At 37.2% G+C, this 24,027-nt stretch overlaps 1 protein-coding gene across 1 annotated transcript in view; it reads left to right on the forward strand.

Annotated features, from left to right (window-relative positions):
- Nucleotides 1-1,342: 1,342 nt before the first annotated feature.
- Nucleotides 1,343-24,027, forward strand: part of Arv1 (ACAT-related protein required for viability 1) — a 494,559-nt gene continuing 471,874 nt past the window's right edge. Inside the window, exon 1 of the mRNA XM_090376364.1 lies at nt 1,343-1,360. The gene's annotated coding sequence lies outside the window, so the exon portion shown is untranslated. The remainder of the gene's footprint in view (nt 1,361-24,027) is intronic.

The following is a 24,027-nucleotide window of genomic DNA, read 5'->3' on the forward strand; positions in this document are numbered from 1 at the left end:
TTTTTGTTCACAATCTTTATTTTCTCGTGGAAAACATCATTTTCTGTGAAAGTTGTGTGTACATTCTGAAACAGGATGATGTACAGCTCCATTGTATGGTTGCTGTTATTCCCTGCAGCAGTTCCACCATTTACATTTCATTGCATAAATTGTATACAAAATGTTACTTGGCATTCATAAATGATTGTGGCACTTTGAATAACTCTTCAACACAATACAACTTGGCTAACCAAGATATACAAGCAGACTAAGAGTTGCATCATTATAGCATTAGCATTAGCATTAGGTCAAGAAACACCCATATACCAAGTACTATACATATTTTTCATCTGTGATTGCCATGGAAAAGTCTAACTAAACATTTTCAGCGTCATACTTAAGCAAATTGTGTAGACAAAGCAATATGATATCACTTTCATGGCAACTATGAAAGCATGTATTTATCATAGCAGTGTGAAAGCCTAGAGCATAGGTTCCCAAACTTATTTGTCCTACCGCCCCCTGTTGAGAAAAAAAATTACTCAGCGCCCCCCTGGAAATCTACCTTCTTTAAGCGAACAAATAGAGATATAGTTAAAAATTTGCGTTTTTTTATGTATCTATATATCTACCTACGTCTTTTATTATTATTATTATTATTATTATCCATATAGTGCAAGGAAGCCTGAGGTTTATGCTGCACCAGCCAAAAAAAAAAAATATATTTCTGAATTACCCTGAGAGAGAGAGAGAGAGATTTAAAACATAGTAAATAAAGATGGTGAAAATAAGACACCTTGAAGCTTGAAATTATAAAATTATTTATTAAAATCAACCATAGTAACGTTCGCATTACACACAGAAAATTAAGATAACGAAGGATAATATGAAAATAAAAATTACGAATAATATTAAAAATGATCCTAATGAGAAGGATGAACCTGGTGCGCTGCTATTAATCCTCTGTATTAATCCTCGGCTCTAATTTTGTCAGCAGTATTCTTAAATCACCGCGATTCGCTATTTGCAATCGGTTTCTTTTTTTTTTTTTTTTTTTGTTAACAAATTTGTGATCGTACTAAACCCACGTTCCACTAAATACGAAGGAAATGCAATTAAAAACTTTTGTATTATAGCCCATAATCCAGGATAAACTGTAGGTAGCTGCTTTTGCAGCCAGAATTGTTGGTAGCCGTCTTTGAATTTAAATTTCAATTCTTCATTTGTTGTTACATCTATCAATTCTTCTTGTAATTTTGGAGATCCCTCTGTGTTTGTACTTGACAAAGGATTCAGAACCCAATCGGATATGTTCATTTTTAAAATATCTTCAAATCGTTGATTGAAGTCAGAATGGAGAGCATCCAAGTACTGCCAATAGGTAAGTCTTCATCATATTTTTCTACTGTTGATAAATTTGGAAGCTGGCTGAATTCCCCTCGTCCTAAATTTTGTTTGTACAGAAGAAGTTTTGCCACAAACGCATAAATAACAGCTTTTGTTTTTATTAAGTTCAGCTCATTGCCTTGAAGTTGTAGATTTGTTTAATTAAATTTGTTAAACAAGTCTGTCAAATAAGCTATGTCATTTTTAGAATCAGTCAAGTTGGCTCGTAAAGCATCATCTTTGTTTTCTAGAAAGTCTAGCGCGCAGTTAAAGCGGTTATAAAACCGATTCAAACAAGTACCTTTTGATAGCCAACGAACTTCTGTATGAAGCAGCAAGCGATTGAATTCTTCATCGTTTTCAATACAAAGTTGTCTAAACAATCTGTCATTCAATGAATTGATTCTGATTTTGTTGATTGCTTTAATGACATAATCTAATGACCTATGTAGGCGTTCACTCAGATTTTTGGCAACTAAATGTTGACGATGGATGACACAGTGTACAGCGAATGCATTCGGCACCTCCTTTTTAAAATATGCAAAAACCCCCTATAGCGCCCTATCATCGCTGGAGCACCATCAGTAGCAACTGACAAGATATTACTCAGGGGTATTTCTTTTTCTTTAAAAAACTCTTCCAATGCATGAAATATCGATTTTCTTTAGTATCAGTTTTCAAATTTTTAGCAAATAATAATTCTTCGCAAATTTGTTCTTCTTTTATGAATCGCAGTATGCTAAAAGTAAGGCTTAATTTCCTGGCAAAGTTGATTCATCAAGCTGTATAGAGAACTGGGATGTTTTTAAATACTCACATAATGAGTCTGCAACATCTTGAGCCATTTCATCAATTCTTCTTTGCACTGTATTATTGCTCAAAGAAATTTTATTGATAATATCTGACGCTGGCATGTGCAGCATAGTGCGTACTGTATTACCTCACTTACAGCTGGTACAATTAGTTCTTCACCAATAGTATGCGGTTTTCCCCATTTTAGCAATCAGTAACGAAATGGAAGAAGCACGCAACCCATCGTCATCTTGTTTGGATGCTGTTGAAAAGAGTTTTACCAATGTCGGTTGTTTCAAACGTTTTTCTTTAAGTGCTTGAAAATAAAATAAATCTTTATCTTTTTTATCAGCATGAACTTTTATCAAATGTTCTCGTAGTCTTGAAGGTTTCATAGCTTCATTTGATAAAACTCTTTCGCAAATCAAACACATTGGTAATATATTGTTTGTAGGCGACTGAATAAAGCCATAGTTCAAATATTCAATACTATATTGTCTACATTTTTTCTTAGATTCGGCCATAATATTATCTGCAGAAAAAAATTATATAATTAATATTTCTCTAGTCGGAACCAAAATTCTTTGCAATAGTTGTGTTATACTTATTAGAATAGTGTCCACGACATCAGTGGTTTTTGCGTAAGACGGCAAAAGACAAACAAACTAAAATACTAATGAAACTAATAAACCGGTTTTGTTCTTTTCTCAGCATTAGATATATTTGATATTAAATTGTCAAATGTCAAACTAAATTTATCAAGAAATAATTAATTTAAAAAATACATTAATATGCAATTAAGAATTAGTTAATAGTTTTTATTCAATTTTACGTTATTTATATAATTGTTCCTTATTAACACACGCCTTATTTACCAATTAACACGGATGATTCAATAGAAATAAATAAATAAAATAAATATTAATAGTTAACAGGTTTTTTTTTATGATTTCACTCCTCTGGTTTCATCAATGATGCAATAAAAATATTTTATTAGTAGTGTTGCAGTGCTAATTCCGCCTTTTCCTCTAAATCTATAATAAATATATTAATTTTAATTTCTCATAATTCTCCTATTTGGTTATTATCCAAAACCTCATTTATTGACAATTTTAGAGTTATTAAAACTGAGTATTAAAGCAGGTTAGATGTCTTTAAGACTTTAAATTGGAACCTGTTATAATGACGACTTAAAATAGCGAAATTAGCCACAGCAACTATGTATTAAAGAGAGCCTATCTAAACTCTACAGAAGCCTGCAGTTGTTTGCCGGCGACGGCTATCTTGGGAGCCACCTACGGGTTACATTTTTATAAACACAGAAAGATGCACTTAGCTTGACATGCAAATGATGACGACAGAAAGGGGGGGGATCAGAGAGATACACACACACCCGTGTGAACGGATATCGTAGATTCCTCCGAGCATCATAAACTCGGTGAATATGTAAGCTAGAGACTCTTCATTTTCCTAATAAGGAGCTGGTGAAGTGTCTACACGTCTGGCCAGAATGTTTGGTACATGGCGTAATCGAGGATGATGGTGACTCCTTTGATTAAGTGTCCCATAGCGTGGGAGTTCTCCATTAAGAGAAAGGAAAATGTATAAACAATAAGGGAGAACTAGAGCTATAAAAGCAGGTCCTCGAGACCCAAAGTCGGAGAGGACGGGAACAGAGTCGGAGTCCAGAGAGGGAAGTCGAGTCGAGAACGGGGAGGCCGAAGCAGAACGAGAGGTCGAGAGAAGAGGAGGTGACGAGAAGAAGATACTGCAGAGGATAGAAGTGAATAGAGAAGTTCCAGTCACGGAGAACGGAGGGAAGAGCCGCCGCCCAGCCGTATCTTAGACTGGTAAGTTGATGATGAAAAGATGGATTCTTTCTAGCCTTTTATAATATTGTAACTAATAACTGCTGTGTTTAAGAATGGTAATCCCAAAGTCTATGATCTTATTATTATCATAATGATTTATTGAATTTATAACTATGTAAGATTTACTTTCTCATGTATTAAACTTTATTATGTTTTGCACTATAGGAGTTTCTCATTCCCTGCCAAAACCTCACATGCAACCACTAAAGCTAAATGTTAAAGCATGATTACAGGTTAATTGCGGTTATCGAGTAGTCAGTTGCATGATTACCCGATAATAATAAGCACAACGCGAGCCCAAACCGCGGGGAGGGGTAGAGAGGGGGATAAACAGCTCCATCTCTCTTCATCCCTGAGAGTATACGAGGCTTTTGTCCTAAACCAAACCACTAGACGAAAAACCAGAACTGAATATACTAAGGTAAATTAAGATGGCAGACCAAAAGAAAAGTGTCGGAAACGACGTAACTACACTTAAGACAAAAAGTATAGATTATGCCCAGACTAACTAGTTCTGATGCGGCCACAGCCTAGTACACACAAAACCTAAGTAAGTGCAACGAGTATATATATGTGTGTGTGTGTGTGTGTGTGTGTGACGAGGTGACATGGGGCCTTAAGCCCAGGATGGTTTTGAGTAGTGAAGAGAAACTGATTAAGCTTACAGGACTAATAAGCAGAAAGATGAAATGGACGGTGGTGTTTTTGAGTTCTTGGCAGAGAGAATTTTACTGTACTACTTTTATTTAGTGATGGTAAAATATCAGTATTATTATCATTACAGTTATTTGATAATGCAGAGCAAAAAGTAGCAACATATTATAAAGCAAAGCAGTTAGCTGCATACATTTTGGCTTGGGAATATACGCATGAACGAAAAAGTAGAAACCTAATAGCTATATAAACATGCTATAAATATTTTTAAAAGTAAATAGAAGAGAATTAAAAGTTGCTGCTTGTTGCTGATGAAATTTTTGCATTTCTTATCTTTCTCTATATAGTAACTTTGTTTGAATTTTATTTTTTTAATTTTTGCGCGCTATATATAAATTTTAGAAAGCTGAATTTAATATTGATAATGTTTGAAATGCCCACTTAGCCATGATACGGTAAGTATATTTATTTGGAAAATTGGGACTGTACGGTAGGCGCATTGGTATTAACTTAATATAAGCGTTTAACATACAAATATTACACAGCAAAATGGAAAGTCCAAGCTTAGATGGGGCAAATTTAGAAATTTCTGAACCCTTATTTCCCACACAACATGAGGCAACACCTGCAAGGGTGCATCCGCCTCAAATTGCTGGTTTTCTTAATTTAGTTCCGATGTACTTTGGGAAAGACGATGAAGGGCCATCGGCCTCGTTCTTTTTCCAATCGCTGGAAGAAACTGCAAGCATTGCAAACTGGACTGGCAGAGAGAAAATCGCAGTGGTAAAGAGTAGACTGAAGGGCCCCGCCTATGATTTTCTCTCTCATTCGATGCAGTTAAGATCAGAAATGGATTATGAGAACCTTAAGGAGGCATTTATAACATGTTTTGAACGTTCACAGCCACTCATATCACAATTACAAAAATTTAGCTCTGCTAGGCAAGAATCTTCCGAAACAGTCATTCAGTTTGGCACTCGTTTAAACAATTTGTGTAGGGTTGCTTTTAAAACTGAGAATGAAACACCAGAAATACTTGCGTTAAGAGATCAGACATTATTAGCACAATTTTTGAACGGATTAAACCCTAGATTGAAACGTTTAGTTCTTAGCCAAAATCCAGCCACTTATCAACTAGCGCTAGAAATTTCGACTCGTGAGGAACAAAATGAAAGACTAACTCAAACTAAACACGTTACTATAAATTTGGCCGAAACTGCTAACGATCGAATTTTAACTCCTGAACAAGAACAAATAAATTTGTTACAACAATCACTAGAAGCATTATCAACGAACAACACTAGTTTACATAGCTTAGAAAGAAACTTGTCTACCCTTGCCAGCAAATTTCAGAATTTCGCTGCAGGAATTGACCAACAGTTACAAGAAATTAGACAAAATCAGCGTAAGCAGGGTTATCTGCCTAATGTGCAAGACACCGCTGTGAGGCCAATTGCCGAGAGCGCTCCGCACAGCGTATTGTTTACAAACAGAGAAGCTGCGCGCCGCCAAGTAGGGTTGAATTACGATAGACAGAGCAGAGCGTTAGGACCGTCGGAAAGAGATATAAACAGAGAGAGGAGCGAAAATGTTACGGGGAGACCACGTATCCTTACCCCGAGTCAAGAGACCTCTTATCGGCAGGGCTATCGGAGACCAACAGTAGCCAGAAATGACTACACTAGCGCTCCACAAATTAGGATGCCTTTTGATAACAGGGTAAGAAATCGTTTTCAAAATAACATAGGATCGAATACTTATTATGCTAGACCTAGAGGAATGTTATATAGGGATAATACTGAGTATAGACAACCTAGAGTATTCAATCGTAGGCAGATTAATCACATGGGAGTGGCTTCAGACCGACAATTTGGTCGAAAATCGAGTTGACAACCAAAAACTTTCAAACAGATTCCAAAACTTAGTAAGTATAATAGGGCAGAGCATGGAATTTTTACAGCTGAGAACGATACAGAATTACCCTTAGTGGCAGGCTTTATTCAAGGAATCCCAACAACATTTTTAATTGATAGTGGGGCTTCAGTAACTTTAATTAGTGCAGATATTTTTCACAAAATTAAAAATGACAGATTTTTGAAACAAAGGCCACCTGATGTTACTGTTTGTGGAATCGGGGGAAATATTGTACCCTTGCATTCGAAAATTACTGTAAACTTAACATTAGATGGAAAAACATTTACAGAACATGTTCTTGTAGCCTCAGATACCTTAAGCCCTAGATATGAAATTGTCCTGGGTTCTGACATCTTACGCCGTCGTTCTTTTGTCATAGATTCTGGGAAGAGAATTTTAAAATCTTTACCACTTGGTATTTGCATGAGAGAAATAGGAGTTAGGGAGAAAATCCTAGGTGACACAAAACCCACAGTAGGAAAACTAACTTCTAAGCATATCCTACCACCTAATACTGAATCTATACTAACAGTTCAGTGTAATTCCAAGTTTCTCCCAGGGCAATCAGTAATTGTAGAGCCGAATTATAATCTAGGCCGGAGCGATGTAGCTGTGAGGACTTCAATTGACCAGGTATCTCAGGACAGAAGGGTGTCTGTCCTAGTGGCAAATGTTTCTGATGAACCATTACATCTACCAAAACATATGGGAATTGCTGTTATAGAATGTATTAAAATGAATGAAGTTAATTTTGCAGGTAAACAAGATAACAGGAAAAAGCTGCCTCCAGTGACTATTAATGACTTCAAGCTGAATCATTTGACTGATTCTCAGCGACAGGAGTTATCTCAGTTACTACATAAGTATAGAGACGTTTTTGCTAACTCTCCATCCCAATTAGGTCATTCTACAGTTCTATATCATAGAATAAAACTTACAGATGATACCCCAGTTGCACAACGAGCTTATCGAACACCATATTCTTTGCAAAACGAGGTCGATCGACAGATCGATGAGTTGTTGGATGCAGGCATAATTTCTCCAAGTACTTCACCCTATAGCGCTCCGATTGTTATGGTGAAAAAATCGGATGGATCGATGAGAATGTGTATTGACTTTAGGAAATTAAATTCTAAATCAGTCACAGATTGTTTTCCGCTTCCGTTAATTTCAGAAATATTGGACCTCCTTTCTGGATCTCGTTACTTCTCGGCGCTTGATATGCAATCGGGGTATTGCCAAATCCCAGTGCATCCCGCTGATAAGCATAAAACCGCATTTACAACGGGAAGAGGATTATTCGAATGTGAAAAACTCCCATTTGGCCTTCAGGGGGCCCCGGCTAGTTTTTCAAGAGCCATGACGATCGTATTGCAAGGTCTCAAAACGCAGTCCATTTTCTGGTACCTGGATGATGTTGTGGTCTGCAGTAGAACGTTCTCAGAACACTTAGAGCGGTTGGAACTGGTGTTCCAGCGCTTGCGGCAGTATGATCTAAAGCTCAAGCCATCCAAATGTGATTTCTTAAAAGAAGAAATCACATACCTCGGCCATAGAGTCAGCTCAGAAGGGATCCGACCAGATAAAAAAAATATCTCAGCAATCGAAAATTGCGTTCATCCTAGGAGTGTGAAGCAGGTGAGAAGATTCTTGGGAATGACAGGATTCTATAGAAAGTTCATCAAGGACTATGCGAAGGTGGCCAAGCCATTAACCGATCTCACAAAAAAGGACACCCCATTTAAGTGGGACGAGTCAACACAGTCCGCCTTTGAGAAATTGAAGATGGCCCTTATAACAGAGCCGGTCCTTATTTACCCAGACTTCTCCCAGCCTTTTTTCCTTGCCACAGATGCCAGTGAGACTTCCATCTCAGGAATTCTAGAGCAGAATACAAAAGATGGGGAGAGACATCCAATTGCTTACGTAAGTCGACTCTTAAAACAGGCTGAAAAGTCCTATAGCACTGTAGAAAAGGAAAGTTTAGCTGTGGTGTACTCCATATCTCAGTTCCGCCCGTATTTGTATGGGAATTATTTTACGATCATCACAGATAATTCAGCATTAAGTTATTTATTGAAATTAAAAAACCCCACGCCCAGATTGACGAGATGGAACTTAATGATCCAGGATTACAGGTTTGATGTGATCCACCGGCCGGGTAAAATGCATTTGAACGCAAATTTTTTGTCTAGACCAGTGTTAGAAGAAGATGCGAAGCCTAAGTGCTTAAAGAAACCTAGAACTGAAGAAGTTGCGACGATGTCGGCCGGAATTACGTTGGAAGCATTAGTAATGCCCAAGGAGACTACTAAGGAACTAATGAGAACCTTACAGAGGGAAGACAACAGTCTAAACGCCTTAATCACTCAATTAGAGGGAAATGACCAAGCTTTAGCTAAGATTCCAGATTCTTATTATTTAAATGAGGGGATATTGTATCATTACCCCTTACCTGATGCTAAATCAACTCGAGAACAGCCATTTGAGCAAGTTGTGGTTCCACATGCATTAAAAGGTCAGATTTTGGAGGCTTGTCATATGAATCCTTCCAGTGGCCATCTATCGTTTGACAAAACTTTACAGAAAGTACGAAGAAATTTCTTCTGGACAAATATGTACAAGGAAATTAAAGCTTATGTCAGTTCTTGCCCTTCATGCTTAGAAAGAAGAGGATATAATCCAAAAGCAAAAGCACACTTGCTGCGACTCCCCACGGGATCATCTCCCTGGTATACAGTGAGCATGGACATGCTTGGTCCATTGCCGACCAGTCTAGATGGACATAAATATTTATTAATGGTATTAGACTGCTTTACACGTTATGTGGAAGCAATACCTCTCAAGACACAGAAAGCAGAGGAAATAGCTACAGCTTTTGTAAATCATGTGGTTGCCAGACATGGAATTCCACAAACCCTGCTGACAGACAGAGGAACTAACTTCCTATCAACTTTAATGAAAGAGATCTATCAAAAACTGGGCATTAAGAAGCTTCAAGCCACTGCTTTTCATCCCCAAACCAACGGAAGAGTAGAGAGGCTGAATAAAACTCTGGCAGCAATCCTATCGCATATAGTAAATTCTACACAATCAGACTGGCATATCTGTGTTCCGTTGGCAGTAGCAGCATACCATTCAGCTGTACATTCTGCTACTCATGAAACACCAAATTATCTAATGTATGGAAGAGATATTATAATGTCACAGCATATTTGGACTTCAGAAGCCCATCCTACATATGCCTCTTTGGAGCATTATTCAGAGCAAATGGTAGCGAGGATGCAGCAAACTTATGAAATAGTTCAGCAACATCTGGAAGACGCTGCACAAACCCAAGAAAGATATCGCTCTACTAACGCCGTAGATAAGCAGATTAGGGTTGGAAGCATAGTATATCTCTATACTCCGACGGTTAAACCAGGTAGGACACACAAGTTGTCACGTCAGAGTAGTGGACCATATCGGGTTATATCTCAAGCATCTGAAGTGAACTATCAGATTCAGCACATATATCACCCTAGGGATAAACAATTAGTTCATGTGGATAGGTTAACTAAAGTCATAGAACGCAAACCGTTTCCAGAACTACGTTTAGAACCGTCAGAAACTACTTCCTTACCTGAACAAACCTCTGAACACACAAAACCAAAAGAGGTATATGTTGAATCAGAAGAAGAAGAAGAAGAATGGATTGACCCAGAGGTTTACCAGGTGCCAAGTGTGCCCGTTTCAATTCCGTTAAGGTATTTACCTAATAAGAGTCAAAAACAATCAACAGTGGTAAAGCAAGAACAACAAACAGTTTCACAGAGTCAAAGGCAAGAGGATAATGCCACTTTGCCAAGCAGAAAACAGCAAGTGCATTCCCAGCCAACACATCAATACAATTTACGGAGCAGGAGTCATGAGCCCCAGCCTGAACATAAGGAAGTGAAAATACTTCCCCAGTCACAAAATGAGATAACTGCTCCTGAAATAGTCCAATCGACAGACGATGAAATGAAACTTAACACTCCCTCGGAGGATATAGAGAATGACATTGAACTTCAGACTCAGCCAGCTCAGATCTGTTCCGAGGAAAGGGCAGAAGCAGCACCGCCACACCCTGAAGGTCTGAGTATGTATGATCGACTTGTACAGTGGGCAACAGAACCTATATTCGAACCCGAATCTCAAGAAAACCAGGGAAGCTCAAATCAACCCACAGGGACTACTGCGTACGACCTAGTGCTGAGGTTTTTAGATGCGTTGAAATGAGCATAATCCCAAGAATTAGCATTTTCGTGTATTGCACCTACTGGCTTAATTTAGCATCAAAGAGGTTACCATAATGAAAAAAAAAAATGGGAAAAGGATAGATTTTTTTCGACTCTATCATGAAGTTTTATCAGCAGTTATATTATTGAATAGCCCAAGAAGCACAGAGTATTAAATGGTATAGTTAGAGACACAGGAAAGAGAAATCAATTTATCCTAACTGTAAATTGCAAGCAAAAGCATAAGTTATTTGTTCATTTCAAAAAAAAAAAAAAAAAAAAAGGGGAATTATGTTCAACTCTGATTTTAGTATTTTAGATCTTTGAAGAAAATTTAATGCATTTCTTAAAAGAATGAAAAAAAAATTTTTTTCACTATCTCCTACATTATAGTTTTATTTTAATTTAGGCCCAAAGAAAAAAAAAAAAAGGGGGTAACATTATTTTTGACAGAAATACATACCAGAATACTCATCAATATGACTTCTCCAGCCCAGATCATGTTCCTACTAGTTACGCTACTTATTTGGTGTACGCCTTATCAGATGGGTATCTTCATTCTTCAGCCATTAGATAGAGAGGCCATTACTGGTCAAACTATCATCATCCCCTGCAGATTAGTTTCAAATCTCACAGTCACTGTAAAATGGTTTTTCAACGGAAAAAGCACAGATCATCTTTTCAGACCATTAGGGCTTCCTGATTATAAAATCGTCGGATCACCTAGAGAGAATTATTTTGCATTGCAAATCTCCCAACTGCAGCTGCAAGATGAAGGCAAATATTTTTGTCACGTTCAAACTAAGGATGGACGTCAATTCCGATCAAGTCCAGCTATGGTAACAATTTATGTTACGCCTCTACGACCTCTAATCGGAGAAGGCGCATTCCTTAACGGGAACGAAGGAGAGCAAGCCACTGTTACATGCAAATCTTTAGCAGGAAAACCGCCAGCTATTTTGAGATGGATTCATTTTAATGGTAATCCCATCAACGGGTCAGTACAAGCCAGTCAGGAATTATGGTCAGACAAAATAAGAATGAACACTTATTTGAAATGGATAACCACTCTATCACCAGAGTATGATAAGAAAGCATTTACCTGTGTCGCTAATCATCTAACTTACTTGCATCCTCTAATGGTCTCAATCACAGTCCTAGTGAAGTACAAGCCAAGAATCACTATGAAAACAACCTCAAAAATCGCGCGTGAATATGATCGGTTCAAATTAAAATGTGAAGCCAGAGCAAACCCAGATGTCCTCGTTTACCAATGGTTTAAAAACGGAGAAATGCTAACAAAACAAGGAAACGCTTTTCTTGAAATTAAAAGCGTTATGAGAACAAATCATAACGATAACTTCACCTGCTTAGTTCGAAATGAACTAGGAACAGCCCAAGCTTCCTACGTATTGACAGTATCTTACGGACCCATTTTCATATCTAAATTGAACGATATTGCTACAATCCAAGGAAATCCAGTTTTGCTACAGTGTGAAGCTAGAGGAAATCCACTTCCAGTAATAAAATGGTATTTCGAGGATAAGATTATTCAAAGCAGTATCATTTCTACTTTATCAATTCCTAAGATGACACGTCAAACGTCAGGTCGCTACACTTGTACAGCAGAAATCTCAAACTATCCTTTAGTGAAAGACCAGGCATTAATTTATATAAAAGGATCACCAGAAGGAAACTGTAAAACACACTTAGCAAGTTTAGGAGACGACGTTCGGCTACAATGTGTTTTTAAACATGTTCCTCCTTTACAGAATGTGACCTGGAAAAATACCATGACTAATGAACTACTAACCACTCATTTGGAAGTATGGAGTCAACGAGATGTAACCAGTACTCTCAGCATCGACTCAGTCCAAGCAAAACAATTTGGCTTTTATGAATGTCTTGTATGGAATCAGTGGGGACAGTTAAAATTAGTGGTGCATCTAGAAAGGAATTGGTCTCGTGAAGCAGTATACCTTACGTTAGGAATTCCAGCTATAGTGTTGATCTTAATCACACTAGGAGCAGTGTTATGGAAGCTATGGAAGTGTGGAAGCATCAATATGGAAACTTCAAATCAAATACGCACTTATCAAGTTTATTATAGGGAGAATGACAATGATCGTGTAAGCATTACCAGCCTAGAATAAGAAGAAAAGGGGGAGGAAAAGCCTTTCTCCTCTTCCCTGACGTCTAAGTGAACTTCAGAAGTGTTTTTATTTTTTAGGAAACACTCAAACTGTGTGTGCAGGGACTCATTGTCCCGTGTGGAAAGGGAAAAAACTTTCAAGTGAATTAAAAGAAACACTTAGAACTTTGAACTTTATGAATACTTCTGTTGACATTCTACTGACATTCAAATGAAAACTTTAATGGAATAACTACGTTAGAGTGATATACTTGTAATAGTAATTGTGAAATAATCATGGAAGTATTAATGCTTTTAAAGGTTTAAATTCTTGGAAAAATAATTTGATTGTTACTTTTCTGTTACTTTTCTACTATTGATCAGTATTATGTGTACTTATATATTAGCACTAATTATATATTAGCGTTATTAAAAACACATATATAAATCTAATAAGAACATTTGCTAACTTTGTTTATTTTGTTACATGAACAATGTGTCATGCTTGGAGAAAAATCTTGAAGGACGATTATGCTATGGAAAAGACGTGCATCATTCTTAACACAGAAGTGTACTACAGCCTAGAAGACCAAAGAAACATTGTGATTAGTGAATGTTATATGGACAATGGACACTTGAGAAGATATAATGAAGATAAGAAGTGTATTCCTTATAAAACTGTGCGTGCGCGAAAATGTGTAAAGATAGCCAAAGGAAGATTTACGAACTTATTATTGTTCATGATACAATATTACTAATGTTATACCAGTATTATAATATTATAATATCATAGATATTAACCTTTTAGTATTTTGTGTTTGAAAATATATAGTTTAGTTGTAGAGGCAGTTGTAAAGGAAGAAGCCATCTTTTACTTTGAGAATCTTAGTTTAGGGCCCGATTTGGTTTTTCAGAATTGAGAAGAGTGATTTTCTTCTAAATCCCCAGTCTCAATTCTGAAAAAGGGGGGGGCTGTAGAAGATGTTGCAGTGCTAATTCCGCCTTTTCCTCTAAATCTATAATAAATATATTAATTTTAATTTCTCATAATTCTCCTATTTGGTTATTATCCAAAACCTCATTTATTGACAATTTTAGAGTTATTAAAACTGAGTATTAAAGCAGGTTAGATGTCTTTAAGACTTTAAATTGGAACCTGTTATAATGACGACTTAAAATAGCAAAATTAGCCACAGCAACTATGTATTAAAGAGAGCCTATCTAAACTCTACAGAAGCCTGCAGTTGTTTGCCGGCGACGGCTATCTTGGGAGCCACCTACGGGTTACATTTTTATAAACACAGAAAGATGCACTTAGCTTGACATGCAAATGATGACGACAGAAAGGGGGGGGATCAGAGAGATACACACACACCCGTGTGAACGGATATCGTAGATTCCTCCGAGCATCATAAACTCGGTGAATATGTAAGCTAGAGACTCTTCATTTTCCTAATAAGGAGCTGGTGAAGTGTCTACACGTCTGGCCAGAATGTTTGGTACATGGCGTAATCGAGGATGATGGTGACTCCTTTGATTAAGTGTCCCATAGCGTGGGAGTTCTCCATTAAGAGAAAGGAAAATGCATAAACAATAAGGGAGAACTAGAGCTATAAAAGCAGGTCCTCGAGACCCAAAGTCGGAGAGGACGGGAACAGAGTCGGAGTCCAGAGAGGGAAGTCGAGTCGAGAACGGGGAGGCCGAAGCAGAACGAGAGGTCGAGAGAAGAGGAGGTGACGAGAAGAAGATACTGCAGAGGATAGAAGTGAATAGAGAAGTTCCAGTCACGGAGAACGGAGGGAAGAGCCGCCGCCCAGCCGTATCTTAGACTGGTAAGTTGATGATGAAAAGATGGATTCTTTCTAGCCTTTTATAATATTGTAACTAATAACTGCTGTGTTTAAGAATGGTAATCCCAAAGTCTATGATCTTATTATTATCATAATGATTTATTGAATTTATAACTATGTAAGATTTACTTTCTCATGTATTAAACTTTATTATGTTTTGCACTATAGGAGTTTCTCATTCCCTGCCAAAACCTCACATGCAACCACTAAAGCTAAATGTTAAAGCATGATTACAGGTTAATTGCGGTTATCGAGTAGTCAGTTGCATGATTACCCGATAATAATAAGCACAACGCGAGCCCAAACCGCGGGGAGGGGTAGAGAGGGGGATAAACAGCTCCATCTCTCTTCATCCCTGAGAGTATACGAGGCTTTTGTCCTAAACCAAACCACTAGACGAAAAACCAGAACTGAATATACTAAGGTAAATTAAGATGGCAGACCAAAAGAAAAGTGTCGGAAACGACGTAACTACACTTAAGACAAAAAGTATAGATTATGCCCAGACTAACTAGTTCTGATGCGGCCACAGCCTAGTACACACAAAACCTAAGTAAGTGCAACGAGTATATATATATGTGTGTGTGTGTGTGTGCCGGGTGACAGTAGTAAACACTAGAAGCCATAGAAACGTACGGTAGACATTTAAGAAAATGTATAAAAATACTCATGTAAATTGCTGTTTTACTGAAACAACAATAATATAATTTGCTTTGTATGTGATCCGTAATCCGTAAATATCGAAGTTATCGAATATGAATTAACAGTTTTGAATTGAATACTATTACAATTGCACTATTGTTAACTGCTTGTCACACAATTCAAAAACAATCTAAACTAGATTTCATACATGACGGCTATTTATAGTATCGTATTCTCAACAAGTCATTACACTCACATATTCTTGCTGATGTAAGCTGTACTCACCAACAATGCCCGACACGCTCACCTACCTGTACTTGCTTGTTGACCTGCCGGCTTGACCGCCGATCGGTTATAATTTGCATTTTGTGTGTTTACCTGGAAAATAATGTTACACAACAGGTGAAACATGTACGAATAGTTTTTCTAAATTTTCTTATCTTCTCTTCCTTCTTTATGCTTTCACCGCCCCCTTATTTTTATTAAACGCCCCCCCCAAATGCACCGGAGGCTACTATCCCCCCTTGATTGTTCCACTTCCCCCTAGGGGGCGGTATCGTGAACTTTGGGAATCAGTGGCCTAGAGCAGTGTTTCTCAATCTTTTTACTCTCGTGGCACATTTTCCAAAGAAGAAAAATTTTGCGGCACACCTACGTAGTCATAGAAGAAGAAATTTCTAAATTTCGCGGCACACTTGGAAAATTTTGCGGCACACTAATGTGACGCGGCACACCCTTTGAGAAACACTGGCCTAGAGCCTTAACTGCTGCTTCTGTCAGTTCTGTTTGAGGGCTTGCCAAATAAAAGGAAGTTCCTTAAATATGAGTGAATCGTAGCATTCAACTGAGCAAGTATTGCAGTGGGTCGATCTTGTTTTTTTTCTAATGTGTTAAACTTCAGATATAATATGCTGTAATTTTTCACTTAGGAAAAAGTTGAATGAGAACCTATTACACCAATCACATTCTGAATTAGTGGTGTTTCGCACAATTTTATATGCTCAGAGAATGATTAAACGCATATAATGGTTGGATTAAAGGCAAGGTGAGCCAATTATGTTTGTTGATCCAGCATAACTGAAATTTCCAATATTGCTTACTTTCATAAATGACTGGGAACTCATTATTTCAATCTGGTTTCCATACACTGGTTGAGTTTACAGATGTCATTACTCTAAAACACAATCCACTGTTAGAGATATAATTAAGGATTCTGTTTAATGTTGATGTCAGGCTTTATTAAAAGGATACAGACTGTAGTCCTTTGCAGTGGACTAAGAATGGCATTCAAGTTCACCACACACAATGGTAATATACATACTTGAAAAATAAAAATGATATATTATTAAATAGCACTATGTTCTCTCAAATTTTGCCCTTTGGACCCCAAAGCTCAATCATTTGCATAAATTTCATTGAATTTTTTAGAACTTGACGTTTAAACAGCAGCCACATGCTTGTAAGATGCAAGGTTTGAAAATCAGCAAATATTTTTTTCACTAGTGCTCAATTCATTTTGGTTGAATTGTCGAGTGTCAGTGTAAAGAAAAGAATATGTTCACTAGCTAACAAACAGAAAAACTCAGTGACAAATAAACTAGTGCAATTCAAAAATCACTTGGAAACTAAAATATTGGAGAAAGTAAATATTAGAGAAAATATAAGTATCATTTCACTAAATGTTTCCCATTTAGTATTTGTGAATGGTAACATGAACAATTGTACAGAGAAATAGTGGGCCAGTAAATCAGAATGGGGGATTTTAACTTCCCAGATATTGACTGGAACTTGTGGGTTGGTTACTCACACACTAGTCAGACTTTTGTGGATTTATTGGATGATTGTTTTCTGCAGCAGCATGTTCGAGAGGCAACCAGAGAGAGTAATACTCTTGATCTGGTTATCAGCAGTGATCATTCGTGTATTAAGAATTTGCAGATAAAGGAACCACTAGGTGGCAGTGATCACAGGTGTACTGATGTGGGATTTACTTAAAAATTTAATTACCATCAGGGGTAAAGGAAAGGGTTTTTGCTTCCGTAAAGGTGAGTACAGTGGTCTCAGAAAGTTTTTAAATTCGGTACAGTGGGATCAACTGACGATGTTACCAAAAGTAAATTCTAAGTGGGAAGCATTCAAGGAATTAATCGTGGATGCTACTAAACTTCTCATACCTATTAAGAAATATTGTTCAAGGTTTAGGCCTAAATGGTTATCTAATGAACTAATGAGACTCTTAACAGGAAAGAAAAATGCATGGGATGCATATAAATTATCAAGCAACTCAGAAGCCTATGGCAGATATAAGCTAGTCTGTAATCAGGTCACAAAGGAGGTTAGGCAGGCTAAGGCAGATTACGAGAAATCCTTGACAAAAGATGCTAAGAAAAACAGCAAGGATTATTTTACTTATATAAACTCTAAAAGGAAGGGGATGAATCTGATTAGTCCACTTGACATCGATGGTTCTACTGTTGATCCTGCTCAGATAGCAAACAAACTGAATGAGTATTTTGCATCTACATTCACACGTGAGGAATTATTAAGGTTTGAAAATGGCAGAAGGTTATCAAATTGTAGCAGGATACTTAATGATTTTGTAATAACTGAGAGGAAAGTGGAGGAGAAATTGTTGAAGTTCAACATAAGAAAAGCACCTGGGGTGGATGGGATCTATACAGTTATATTAAAGGAGGCGGCAAAGCAACTAAGCAAACCCTTAGCCATAATTATGAGAGCATCCTTGGGCTCAGGGGAGGTTCCCACGGACTGGAGATGTGCAAATGTATCGCCAATTCACAAAGGGAGATCGAAGGGTGACAGGAGTAATTACAGACCAGTTAGTTTCACTTCTGTTCCAAGTAAAATAATGAAGTCACTGGTTAAAGATGCATTGCAGGATCATCTAGACAAGACTGCAGAAATAATTCAGCCACAGCATGGGTTTGTTAAGGAAACGTCTTGTCTGACAAATTTGATAGGATCTTATGATGTGGTTACAAAGGAACTGGATGCAAAAAATAATTTTGATATCATATATTTGGATTTCAGGAAAACTTTTGACACTGTTGCACAGGAAAGACTATTGTACAAATTGGAGCAGAATGGTATTAAGGGTAAGTTGCTACAATGGATAAAAGGATGGGTAAGTGGGAGAAGACAGAGGGTGGTAATCAATGGGTGCTGCTCTTCGTGGACTAATGTTATTAGTGGAGTCCCACAGGGTTCTGTGTTGGGGCCACTGTTGTTTTGTATATTTATCAATGATATTGATGAAGGTATATCAGGCTTAATGTCGAAGTTTGCAGATGATACAAAGGTTGGCAGGATTGTTAATGACAGTAATGGCAGTGTGCTACTGCAACAGGATCCAGATAATTTGGGCAGATGGGCTAAGAAGTGGCAACTGAAGTTTAACCTTGACAAATGCGAAGTACTGCATATGGGTAGAAGTAACCCCAGAGAAACGTACCAACTGTGTGGTACTACACTTAAGGTGGTAGAAAATGAAAAAGACCTGGGAGTAATTGTGCAGGCAGATATGAAGTTTTCTGAGCAATGCAGACAGGCTGCCAGGGCAGCATGGGATTTTGTCAATGATATATAGGAATTTTGCTAGCAGGGAAAAGGAAGTCATTATCCCTCTGTAAAAGGCAATGGTCATGCCACGCCTTGAGTACTGCGTACAGGTCTGGAGGCCTCATTTTAGGAAGGATGTAGATTTACTTGAGCATGTACAGAGAAGGGCAACAAGATTGGTGAGGGGAATGAAGGGATCCTCTTACGAAGAGAGACTTAGGTTCTGCAAATTGCAGTGGCTGGAGACTAGGCACCTGCACGGTGATCTGATTGGGGTGTATAAGGCCTTGAATGGGTTGAGCACGCTGAATTCTGATGGGATCCTTCCACTTTTTCAGATTACGAACCTAAGGCGGCATAAATTCAAATTAAGAAAGGACAGATGTAGAACAGATGTGCGGAAATTTGCCTTTAGCTAGCGGGTGGTTAATTGCTGGAACAAACTTCCATCTGTCGTTGTGGAAGTTGATAGGTTGAATAATTTAAGGAGGAACTGGACAGGCATTTGGAGGGAATGGTGTGATTTTTTTTTTTTTTTTTTTTTTTGGCTGATGCTGCATAAGCTCATACACTTGCTTTCTTGCATCACATGCCACCACTACTACTACATTAGTTGGGTCCACTGTAGAGAAATTTAAAACTGTCTGAAACCATTGTATTTTTTTTTTTTTTTTTTTTGTCCTCGCCTTTTCCCCATTTTATATATGAGGTCAGCATTTTTAGTGTTTTGGCATGAAAGTTTTACGGCCGGATCCCCTTCCTGAAACCATTGTATTCACTTTTAGAAAAGCAAAAGCCCTTCTTTTTGTCCTTGATAGTAGTTACACCGTTAAGTAAACCTCACATCAATACACGGTAATCACTCCAGCCTAATGGGAGTTTTATTTGCAAATTCTTAATTCATGAAAGGTCAATGCTGATAATCAGATCAAGAATATTGCATTTTCCTGTTTCTTGTGCTGGTGTAGAAAACATTTATCCAATAAATCCATAAGACTCATTACTGTGTGATTGATCAACCCATAAGTTCCAGTCAATATCTGGAAAGTTAAAATTTCCCATTATAAGACAATCTGATTTACTGCCCACTCTGTACAGTTGTTCTTCATAATATTGCATAATATTGGATTCGATGTTTAGCTCAGTATATTGTATAGTTAATTTATATTTCTTCATCTGGTAGAACAAAGTATTACAGTAAACCCTCGTTAATCTGGTGTAATTGAGCAGGAGGTCATCCTGATTATGTGAGAATCCAGATTAGTGAAGCAAAAGATAGCCCTAAAAGACAAAAAAAAAAAAAAAACCTTACAGACCACAAATATTTGGAAAATTTAATGATATAGGTAGTGCTGATGAAAATAAATAAAACAAAATCACTGTAAAGCCTTTATTTAAAAACTATAAAAGACAATAGTTTTTATGTTGTTAATTGTGAATACCATAATATCGTTGCTGTGAATACCACTTAAATACAGCTTCTTCCAGCAACACTTCTTTTGGCTTCTTAATGTCTCTCTATTTAATACACTGCTTTTATCACTCCCCACATCGAATTTTACAGGAAATGTCTTTACAGATTCTCCTTGTTTTTTAATATCTGACAGTCTATTGGCCAATACCAAATTCTTCAGCAATTTTTTTTTTCCATAAACACCATTTTCAAGTTAATGATAGTTAGTGTTTTCTTTTTATTTCCTTTTTTAATTCTTTAGAACCCATAATTATATAACATATGTTAACTTATGTACATATATACGTATAAAGAAGTACATAAATGAAGCGATATAAGCAATAGCATCCATCCGACTCAGAGTCAACAACAATATTGAACAACACACAAGATAATGTAATGTATGCTCCATCTCTCTCTCTCTCTCTGCACAGTCAATCAGCGTGCAGTGAGAGTTACTCATCTGCCTTTCTAAATCCCATGTGTCTCTCAAAGTATTCAACTGTGAACAGAATTTTCATATTTTGATCCAGATTAGTGAGGGTTTACTGTATAAGTTTTATTTTATATATATTTTTTGTGAATATATATGTAATCCCTTTCGCTTACTTTTAATGTTTTAAACTTTCATACAGGTGGTGGTTATAAATTGTTCAATCATTTTGAAAAATTAATGACTAAAAAGAAAAATATGGTTTCACATTCATATGTAATATAGAATGGTATTTTTTGAATAAAAAAAAAAGTAGTTACAAAATTCACCACCAGACAGCCGAATGTGTGTTGGGCCATCTACACTACAGTTTATAAAACAACGAAATATTTCTGCAACATCGTGATATTTGTAATTATCACTTTCACACACTGTTTTCACAAAACAAGTGGTTATCAGTGTGTCTGTATACGAAAACAAACAATATCCAATCTGCTATATGTGACACCCTCGGTGAACATAAACTCCACAAATCTTTCCATGGTTTCTGCAAGTACTAAACCTAATCTCTGCAGACTTTTTATTATAGGGTTTCTTGATTCCCGCTGATGAAATTCAGTAGTAGTATGGTCAACAATGCAAGCAAGCTTATACATCATTTTCCAAGAAAAAAACTGATTTTCTGTTTGTCTGTTTGACTGTTTGTCTATTTCTGCCAATAATTTATCCCATTATCCTTTAAAATTATTTCACCCTACTATTACAACACTAGGTGGTTTTTTTCAATGATTACTCACGGCTATCTCTTCAGACGAGTGTCAACAATAATTATTCCCCACCCAAAATATTTATATTTATTTTATTTCATTTTAAATATGAGGTAGCTTTATACACAGGAGCAGAATGCTCCTATGTATGCTTCATGAGAAGTCAACCATAGCAGCAGCAGCAATCTGCTGTATCTCTTACCTAGCTTAGTATTTCTTGTTATATAAGTTTTATCCATGTTGGTCCTTAGAGTAAAGTTTGTTTTGATATGGATATAACATGGTCAATTATGTTGTTCTTTCACCCCTTTTCTTCTTTGATTTAGTTTTGCTGTACCTTTTTTTTTTTTTTTTTTTTTCAATGTTCATGGCTGCTTCGTTACTTCATTGTTTTAATTTATTCTATAAGAATAGATGTGTGAAAATTTGCCTTTAGTCAGCAGGTAGCTGATTGCTGGAACAAACTTCCATCTGTCGCTGTGGAAGTTGATAGCTTAATAAATTCAAGGAACAAGTGGGCAAACTTTTGGAGCTAATGGATGGGTGAAATGGGAAGGTTTTTTTTTTTTGGTTGTATAAGCTTGCTTTTTTGCATCATATGCCTCTACTAATGCTAATGCTAAAAAAAATGGTTTAGGTTAATTAATCATTTGATTTTCATTTAATTATGTTAAGTTCCTTTATTAGTAATTTGGAATCTCCTTCTTTCAATCTTCTCTGACTTAAAATCTCTCTACCACATTCTGTCAAATTCATCTGTTGCCTCTATTGTTTTCCTCTCTTTGAAACTTGACCTTCTCCAATCCAACTTTCCTAACAGTGGTAATAAATGGACACTGCTCTATGTGACTAATGTTATTCGTGGAGTCCCCCAGGGTTCGGTGCTGGGCCCATTTTTGTTTTGTGTATTTATCAATGATATCGATGAAGGCATATCGGGCTTAATGTCCAAGTTTGCAGATGATACAAAGGTTGGCAGGGTTTGTTAATGACAATAACGACAATATTCTACTGCAACAGGATTGAGAAAGGTTAAGCAGAGGGGCTGAGAAGTGGTAACTGAAGTTTAACATTGACAAATGAAAAGTACTGCATTTGGGGAGCAGTAACCCGAGAGGGGCTTAGAGGGGAACAGGTATCCTGTGTGTTATCAGACACTCAGCCTAAAACACTGATGGATCCAATATCTCTCTATTACAGAAGATTTAGGAGAAGTCCGGTTGGCCTGCCTCCCTAAAATCCACTCATGCACACCTTCTCGATGGTAAGCCCTGTTACGTCACTTAGGTGGCAACGAACGTGTAGAGTGGTTCTCTTCAAGACGCCTGGTCAGCGTGAAGAGGAAAAGAACAAACCCTCCAGCAATGAGAGCACAACAATACAAATGGCCCTCAGTCCCCAGCAGCTTTCACTCTCCCTCTTACGGCAGCGAGAGGATCAGAGTGGAAGCAGAGGGTGCTAAGAATCTCTGGGTACGACCAGGCTGCCATGCACGGAAATTGAACTTGGCCTGTTATAACATACGATCACTCATCGGTGAAGACAGGATATTAGAGCTGGAAAAGGAATTAGAAAATGTGAATTGGAATATCATCGGTTTGGCTGAAACAAGAAGAAGAAATGAATCACTTATAAGTTTATCAAGTGGAAATCTGCTGTACACCAATGGAAACAGTGAAAGGAGTGAAGGTGGAGTTGGGTTTCTGGTCCATAAAGATTTTAAAAACAACATTTTGGAATTCAAAAGTACATCACCAAGGGTGTCAAGACTAATACTCAAGATTTCTAAGAGGTACAAGCTAAAGATTATAATGATTTATGCACCAACATCGAGCCATGATGATGAAGAGGTTGAAGAAATGTACACTGAAATTGAGAGTCTTCTAGATGAGCAGAAAACCCACTACACTATTATTATGGGGGACTTCAATGCTAAGGTTGGAAAAAGGTAAAACAGCGCAGAAAGAGGAACTCTAGGAAATTTTGGAATTGGTGAAAGAAATAAAAGAGGTGAAAGACTTGTGGAATTTGCAGAATCTCAAGGAATGTCAGTAATGAACACTTTTTTCAAGAAAAGGGTGAACAGAAAGTGGACATGGAAGAGTCCAAATGGATTAACAACTAATGAAATCGACTTCATCCTCACTAACAGAAGATATATTGTGACTGATGTTACCGTCCTGAATAAGGTAAATGTTGGAAGTGATCACAGAATGGTAAGATGTACACTTGATATAGATGTAGGAAAGGAAAGGAAAAAACTGACTCGAGTAAATAATACAAAGGTCTTTGAGATAACAGAAGAGGAGAAAAAGCA

This window comes from Mastigoproctus giganteus, chromosome 6 (assembly GCF_048544385.1).
Source record: "Mastigoproctus giganteus isolate SK-2022 chromosome 6, ASM4854438v1, whole genome shotgun sequence".
NCBI classification, from domain to species: domain Eukaryota; kingdom Metazoa; phylum Arthropoda; class Arachnida; order Uropygi; family Thelyphonidae; genus Mastigoproctus; species Mastigoproctus giganteus.